Source organism: Lactuca virosa, chromosome 9 (assembly GCF_052849685.1).
Source record: "Lactuca virosa cultivar CGN04683 chromosome 9, Lactuca_virosa_CGN04683_v6, whole genome shotgun sequence".
Taxonomy (NCBI): Eukaryota; Viridiplantae; Streptophyta; class Magnoliopsida; order Asterales; family Asteraceae; genus Lactuca; species Lactuca virosa.
Window position 1 is genome coordinate 162,120,227 of NC_136434.1, and position 8,792 is coordinate 162,129,018.

General features: G+C 38.4%; 1 non-coding gene across 1 annotated transcript; it reads left to right on the forward strand.

Annotated features, from left to right (window-relative positions):
- Positions 1-573: 573 nt before the first annotated feature.
- Positions 574-679, forward strand: LOC145141746 (small nucleolar RNA R71). The gene has a single exon (XR_013722941.1). It is a non-coding gene; the product is annotated as a small nucleolar RNA R71 (small nucleolar RNA).
- Positions 680-8,792: the final 8,113 nt, after the last annotated feature.

Genomic DNA, 8,792 nt, shown 5'->3' on the forward strand with positions numbered 1-8,792 from the left:
TCATTATGCCTTTTCTCGGACGCGGCTACAAATCTTCTAAACATATCTTCCAAGTCTGATTTCTTCTCTAGCACCGGTTCCTCCTTTTGGTAAAAGCCTCCTTCTTTTTGCTTATACTTTTCCTCCTTTACCTTTTTGTACTCATCATATGGTAGCCATTCTTGCTTGGTTTTTCGCCAATTATCATCATATCTATCACCGCTTGAATAACACACTTGAGCTCTCTTGTTCCCGTTCTCATCAAGATCACAGTCTTTAGTAAGGTGATGCCCTCTACAATTTTTACATCCCACTCTAATGGCATGGATGGATTAGTCCATCTTAGTCATTCTTCGGTCCATGCTCTCCAATTTTTCCCTCATTGCTGCCATATCATCAGTAATTGGGTTCACCACACCTCGAGTTCTGTCATTCCTTGGGTTGTGATATTCTCTAGAGTGCTTAGAGAATTCTTCAATTAGGGCCTTTATCACTGGGGGTGCTTTCTTTGTGAGTGGTCCTTGCGAATCAAGGAGTTTCCTGGTTCTCACATTTACTCCATCATAGAAAATGGAGACTTCTTGTTGGCTGTTTAGATCGTGATGTGGGCAGTTCCTTAGTAAGCCTTTGTATCTTTCCCATGCTTCAAAAAGTGACTCTCCAGCTTGTTGTGAAAATTGGCGATGGCTTTCTTCAATTTGGCTATCTTTGAGGGAGGGAAAAATTGGTCTATAAATTCCTCTTTCATTTTAGTCCAAGTAGTGATGGATCCTGGAGGGAGTGATTTCAGCCAATCTTTCGCGGCTCCCTTGAATGTGACTGGTAGCATACGAAGCAAAACAATGTCGCGAGCCACATTAGGGACATGGAAGTAGTCGGATATGTCATTGACCTCGTCAAGATGCTTGTATGCGTCTTCATGATCCTTTTCCGAAGAATGGAATTTCCTTAAGTTAAGCAAGTATGTGGCCCTTAAGTTCAAAGGTGGCAGTTGTGGGAATCGCAGGTTGCACGAGTCCTAGGCCGGTGTCGTCACACATCCTTTTCTTCCATTCACCCATGTCAACTTCATCGATGTTGGCCATGGTGTTAGCTAGTTTGCCCTCTATGTCGCTTCCTTCTTCAAATTCGCTTTCTTCCTTTTCGGATTCGTACTCGGTATCCTCCTTCTCCGGGTCTTCGTCCGCCACTGAAGAGATGCTGGATTCTCGCACTTTCTTGCCCTTTTTCTTAGTAAAAACAGATTTGAGATTCTTCAACGGCGAATTCTTCAATGTTGCGGTTTGTCCTACGGTTTTGCCTTTGTTTTTCCTCAAAGTTGCTTCCGGGTCTTGAAGTGGTGGAATCAAAGGTGTACCTCCTCCTCTGGTCATAAACGTACTGCAATCAAAACAGAAAACACGCGTAAAAAGAACAAAAATAAACTAAAAACAAAACTATGCGTTCAGCGATGGACTCGTCGAGTAGCTTCGATTGCACTCGGCGAGTACAGAGCTAAAACAGAAATAAATTAAACAAAAATTCTAAAAACAGAAACACTTAAAACTTAACCTAATAACTAAATTACTAAAGCAGTAACTTTGTGCAAGATAGATCTCATACAAAGGATCGAGAATACTTGAAATTAGAATTACTTTTTGAACCGTTCCCCGTCAACGGCGCCAAAAACTTGATGTATATAAAAATGCATTGGTTTTAGTCCTACTTTTAAGATGTAATTTAAACACACAAAGGCAGTGAACCTGTCTTTTAGTGGTATAGCTGAGCAAGTAGGGTATCGAACTCGAGGAACGGAAATTAAACTAATAACTAGAATTAACTAAACAAATAATAAAAGTAAAAGGTTTTCTCTAGTTTTACAAGACTAGAAACTTTAACACAGTAACTAACACGCAGATTAAGTAACTAATCAGCTGAAAACAAGTAAAAACTAACTAAATTCAATAATAAAAAGGTTTCTGTTTAGGTTCGATTTGTTTACTCCTATGGTTGATTTATGACAAGTGCAATGGATTAATTGTTATTGGTTACCGACTAAGGTGATTAGATTCACATTCACTATTACCAATCCTTAGGAAACAAATTAACTTAAGCAGTGATCAAGTGATTAAACTAATAAATTTCCTAGTTTAATTATTCGGATTAAATAAGACTTGTAATTAGCTAATCAAATTAATAATTCAATTAACATCTTGTTGATGGTTTATCACACAAGCTCACACATTAATTTACCCATTTTGTAGTTAACCCTAGTTTTACATTCACTATTCCCAAGCCACTGTAATAGCTGTCGTGGCAGCTGTCATGGCACACCTCAACGCCAATTACACATACGAAAATGGGAGAAGTGTTGGTAATTTCAACCGCAATAACAACCAAGGAAACCAACGAAGGACATCTCGCCAATGCACCCTAAAACCTAAACCTATGAGAAAGAAACGAAAGTCCGGGAACGAAGAAGGAGGCAGTTCGCTCAGAGGCTTACCAAAAGGCAACAAGCGGGAGCAGTCACTACCCCTACTAACCCTACTTCCCCCACACCGAGAAAATCATATCTTGGAAACTTTCCACACTGCAACAAGTGCAAATACCACCATCTCGGAACCTGCAAAGAATTACGTTGCAATAGGTGAAACAAGCAGGGACACATCGCCCATTTCTTTAGGACCCTGGTCCAATGCATCACTCCAACTCCCAAGGCTGGAATAAGTCCAGTATATCACAAATGCGGTGCAGCAGGACATCTCAAGAGGGATTGTCCGACAGAGAAGTATGACGGAGAGCTGGGGGAATCGGACAGTTAACATATGATGAATCAACAAGAATTCCTACCAAAAAATTTTGGTACGTTTCAAACAACAAAATTTAAGCATCAAATCGTTTTCAAAAAAAGGTGTTGTCAATTAAAACATAATCAAAAGTTAATTCTCTATCCGGACAAATTACGACCATCACAGAGAAATTAAAAATCCTTACGGGTGAACCAGGATGGTTCCGTGTAAAAAGTTAGGGACATACATAATTAAGGTTCTACGAACTAAGAGTGTGTGATTTCGCCATATTTTCTGTCCCTGGTCCGATTTTGAGTCAGGGTAGAACCACGCAGTCGATTATCTTTTAAATCCTAATTATGTACGGTTAGGTTACACCCATCTATAATAGAGAAACCTAGCAGAATTCAGATTACAAGTCTCAACACCTTATATTAGAACTCTCGTATTACTAGAACATCCAACGAGTAGGAACAAAATAGACGCAATAGTAATAACAAAACCGAAACTAGTGGTGATAAGAGCATTAACGTAGAACACCCTATCATTCCTAACAACCATTCCTTCCCAATCGACATAAAATCTGTTATTATTAGGAGTCCAGCGTCGTCAATTGGCATGAACTGGATTGATTCGCACCTTGCAAACTTCGAGCACTGCAAAGAGACTTTTTGCCTTACCTAATCGATTAGCAAAACTCTTTCACCTTATAAAGACAAACCCCCAGCATTCAGGAACAAGATTACTTAGTTAAGAAACATCACGCTCCTTCCTAACCCGCACAATAAAGAGGGAAATAAGAAAGAGAAGACATGCAAGAGAATCCCAGAGGTTTATAACTTCCCCCAGATATTCCCCGAATTCCTTTGGAAACCTCAACCATGTACTAAGCCGAGTTGGAATCTGATGGGTTTTGAGCATTCTAACACTTCCTAATGTACATGCAACCCTAATAACCTTGGATCTATGTTTGTCTAATTATCATGCAAAGTTGAATTCCAAGGTTATATTCCTATCTAGCATACATGGGGAACATTTTTAACTTGAATGAAAGATAGAATAACTTACCTTGTTGTTGATTATGATCCTTGAAACCTTGTGAGCCTAGCACCCCAAGTGTGATGCCTCAAATGCTTCACACAACACCAAATGCAAAGGAGTAAACTTTGAGAGAATCTTACACTTGCAAAATCGGCTCTAGCCCTCTTGTTTCTTAGTGTGGCCGATTTTGAGGAGAACACCTTGGTTTATATAGTGTGTTGCATTAGGTAAACCCTAATGTAACATGACTCTTCATTTCATGATCCATGGGTTAACTCCATGGAGCATCATATGGGTGGAACCCAACTTGATAATCCATGGAGCCTCTTAGCCCACTATATAAGATATGGAAGATTTACATAATCTACCCATATATTTAATTAGTTATCTTTTGATCACTTAATTAATTCTAAATTAATTCTTGATCAAACTAATTAAATAATATTATTAATATATTAGAACTTATAATATATTAATAAACCATAAGTGTTATTTCTCTCATTTTAGTTTATCCAATTGCATGGTGCCATGCAACCTAAATGGACCATGCTGGATCGGGTCAAGTACATACCAGAAATAGTTATGGACTTAGACACCTTATCCAACAGAATCAACTCGACTCTTGGAACTATCTCAATAACCAAACCCCCGATACCACTTAGCACGGTCGCAAAAGCAGATAGTGTCCGATCACAAGAACGATATAATAGGTACGGAAAACATCAGACCAAGTCCCTAACTGCGAAAAGCACCCATCTGACTCATAAGGGGGAAAGGCGAATTGCTCATAGAACCACTGATTGCTAATAAATCAAACAAAACCCATCCCCAAGGATCGATACTCCCTACCCCGAATCAGAGACTGGCTCGACCAACAACAAAAAACTGGCAGAGGCCGACCTACCTTTAGCTCGAAAAACCATAGGAAGAAAACTCCCAAGTTAACCTAAGACTCATAAGGTCAACTACACCACACGCAAACTCAACCTTGGTGACCATAGTGCCAACTCTTAAGGCCCAGAAACTCTACTTCTAGGACACCAGGATCCCGATCCCTAGAAGACCATTCAAAAATCCTCGCCAAGATAGGTCGGACAACCTATAGTCTCCGATTATCCTAAGAACTCAGCTTCGTACATTTCACATTCCATGTATTCAACGCTCATAAGTGTCAGACCACCAAAGCTCTAGAAATCCCACTTGACGAGATCGAGGTAAACAAGAACCCACACCCCGAAGAGAGGCATGTGTAATAGACATTGGCAAAGCTTGGGGTACCCACCTGTCTCTAATCGAGTACTCATATAACAACAGTCGCCACTCGAGCATAGGAGTTGTACCCTTTGAGGCCCTGTGCGTCCGGAAGAGCAGATCATCCTCTGTTGGGCTGAGGTGGGAGACACCCAACTGGTAAAAGGGCAAACGCCCAAAAACACATGTACTGGACCCGAGATTATTCGAGAGACGACAGAGAAGATAATCCTAATCAGAACACGACTCCAAGCATCATGAGACCGACAAAAGGGCTATGCAGATAGTCGGCTAAAGCCTCTGGAAATCTAAGTAGGAGACTGGGTATTATTAAAAGTCTCCCCTTCGAAAGGGATGATACAATTTGGAAAGAGAGGTAAACTAAATCCCCGATACATTGGACCATTCGAGATCCTTGCCCGGATTGGTTCGGTAGCCTATAAACTCCAACTACCCTCAGAACTCAGTAATGTACACCCTGTATTCCATGTGTCGAACCTAAGGAAGTGTCTATTGGACAAAACCCTCCCAGTTCCACTAGACGAGATTGAAGTGAGCGAGAACCTTCTATTCATTGAGCAGCCTATCGAGATTATGGATAGAGAAGTTAATCGCATGAAACAAAGCCGTATCCTAATGGTGAAGGTTCGATGGAACGCTAAGCATGGACCATAAATTCACTTGGGAACGTGAAGACCAGATGAAGCAGAGGTACCCTAACTTATTCTCGCGTTCATGATCCTACCTTTCGAAAGAATTTCGGGACGAAATTCCCTCTAAGGGTGGGATGATGTCACAACTAGCATTTTTGGCTAGGAAATTCCGTCCTCATGTGAACATCAACCATTGTAAGACTTGTGCTAAAACGTTAAGGTTTACATTATGATTCCTAATGAGACATGTATTGTTATAATGCAAAACATATATATCTCTCAAATCTCTCCCAAATCTCTCCATGTATCTCAAATCTCTCCCAAATCTCTCTATGTATCTCAAATCTTTCTATGTGTCTCAAATCTCTCCCAAATCTCTCTATGTATCTCAAATCTCTCCCAAATCTCTCTATGTACCTCAAATCTCTCCCTAATTCCCCAATGTAGTTTCCTTAGTCAAAACAAACTCAAAATGAAAGGAGAAAACTTTAAGGAGCAAGTCCAGTTCGGAACCTCCTAACCGCACCGGACAGCTTCGCACTTCGGAACCTTCAGATTTGGCTCCGGAATCCCTTCATCCGGACAATCTCGCTCCGGACGACCTGCTGATATGGAATTGCTGACTTCGGAAGGTCTCGCATCACTCTGGAAGGATCAGCCACCGAGCCATCTTGCACCGGAACCCTTCGCACCTCGGAAGAAGGCACTCTGGAATTTGAGGTTTGACTCCGGAACCTCTTGAACCCACTTCAAAATTTGAGGTTTGTCTCCGGAACCTATTGAACCCACTCCGGAATCTGAGAAGAGCTTCAGAACTCGTGGTTTGACTCCGGAATTCACCATTTAACTCTGGATTTTGGACCATTTCGGACCATTTCATCATTTTAAGGTATTTTGACGTCGGGAATCCCACCAAACTCGTATTTTTCATAACTTAGACCCCATAAACCCCTATTTTAAGCCAAATTTGATCATTTAAAATAATATTTAAGATTTCTAAAGATATTCTTTTAAATCATAAGATGTGAATAAGATAAGGATAAGAGTGTTGACTTTGTTGATTAGACACTTTTCCCCACTTCCCCATGCAATTAACCAACTGATTCCCAAGTAAATATCACATCAAAATTCCTACTCCCTATATTTGGATGATTCCTTCCAAAAAGCTCCACCACCTCTTGTCATTTTACCTACTTCCCATTCCCATTTTTTCTCAAGAATAACTTCAAGCTTCACAAGGAGTTAAAGTCTTCACGCTCATTCTAATCTTTGGTGATTATTTCATAAATCCCTAGTGATTGAATACATTTTTCATGTTCATGTCATCCTATTCACACACAATAAAATGTGTTAAACCCTTAGGATAAAATCACCTCCAAGGAAGTTCATTCTCTCATCCAAGAGTTTAGGCTGGAGATTTTCACCGTCATCACTCCAACCAACTCAAGGTGAGCTTCATACCCCTACTTTTTCGAGTTTTTATTGTTTTTGGGGGAGAATACAAGTCAAAACCTTGTTTAAACCTTGATATATTTGTTCGTTATGCATGTATGCTAAGTTATATGTGCTAAACTTATAAAAACTCCATGAACTCGAAATCTTGAGCAAATCTCAAGAATTTGAGCCATATTTCACAAAATATGTATAGAAACAAGAAATAGTATGTTACAAAGTAGAAGTCACAATTTCTATGACAAAAACCATAAGGATTTACTTCAAAAATTGCTTAAACAAGTATTTTAGAAGAAATGGGTCATTTTCAACAATTCACCTAGTTTTGAATCACTTATGACACCTTTTGATAAATATGGGTCTTATTTGATAAATCATAAAAAGAAGGGCCATTTTTGCCAATATCGATAATATTGGGTCATTTTTTATAATTGTGATTCAAAGTGGATTATTGTCAATAAACGAAAACGATAGATCTAGTCATCGAGTACAGCTATTATTATTTATTTAATAAATAATGGATTTCAACGATTTGCTAAAAAATCTGTTAATATTCTAGTCAGACGAATCTTCACAGTACCAATATATATATATATATATATATATATATATATATATATATATATATATATATATATATATATGATAGTGTACACTTAAAGTCCTGTAAGAGTTATATATATATATATATATATATATATATATATATATATATATATATATATATATATATATATATATATATGATAGTGTACACTTAAAGTCCTGTAAGAGTTATAACCAGAGTCTCCTGGAGGGGGAGCGGGAATTTGTGTATAGATATATACGAGTTTGACACCCCACACCTTCGCTGTTCGCTACAGCTAGACCGGCCAGTCTAGGGTGACAAATGTCTTAATCAAATCTGGCGCCTGAAGAACGCCTGGACAGGCACTTCGTCATACTAGTATGGTTATAACGACTCACTTAGAATATAACAGTATGATTTTAGAAATTTACTCAAGTTACACCTTTCGATTATAGACAACTATTGTTTTGGATACTATAAACGAAGCTTTTATCACACCAGTCTTAGGGATTTAAGATCACCATTTTATATATATGAAAATATAGGATTTTCTAGGGTAAACGATATTATATGATTTCGAAAACGATGAACTAAAACACACACTCAACTATACCCAACAAGAAAACAAAGCTTACAACTATATTATTTTAAGGAAACATGGGATTTTCTGGAAACTACTTATTGTTACAAATCAAAGGAACTATTCTCAAATACAACTTTCCTTTATAAATTTTAGGACTTTCCAAAAATCATTCTTTTAAAGACGAATAAAAAGTAATGACATGCATGCATATATCCACGATTTCCAAACAAGACCCCAAACGATTTTATAGAAAATATCGGATTTTCTGAAGGTACAGCAAGAACAATTCTAAACAAGTGTAAAACTATTTTTATACAAAAATGCTTATGAACTCAACAACTTTTTAGTTGACGGTTTTCAAAACGATTTGTATTCTCAGGGATCTAGTAAGCAGGTAAGCACCACGATCGTGGATTGGCGTCGCTGCATTATGTTATTTCTACTTTTGTTATTTCATGTTTACCTTTTGATCAGAACAAATATTGTAAACAATG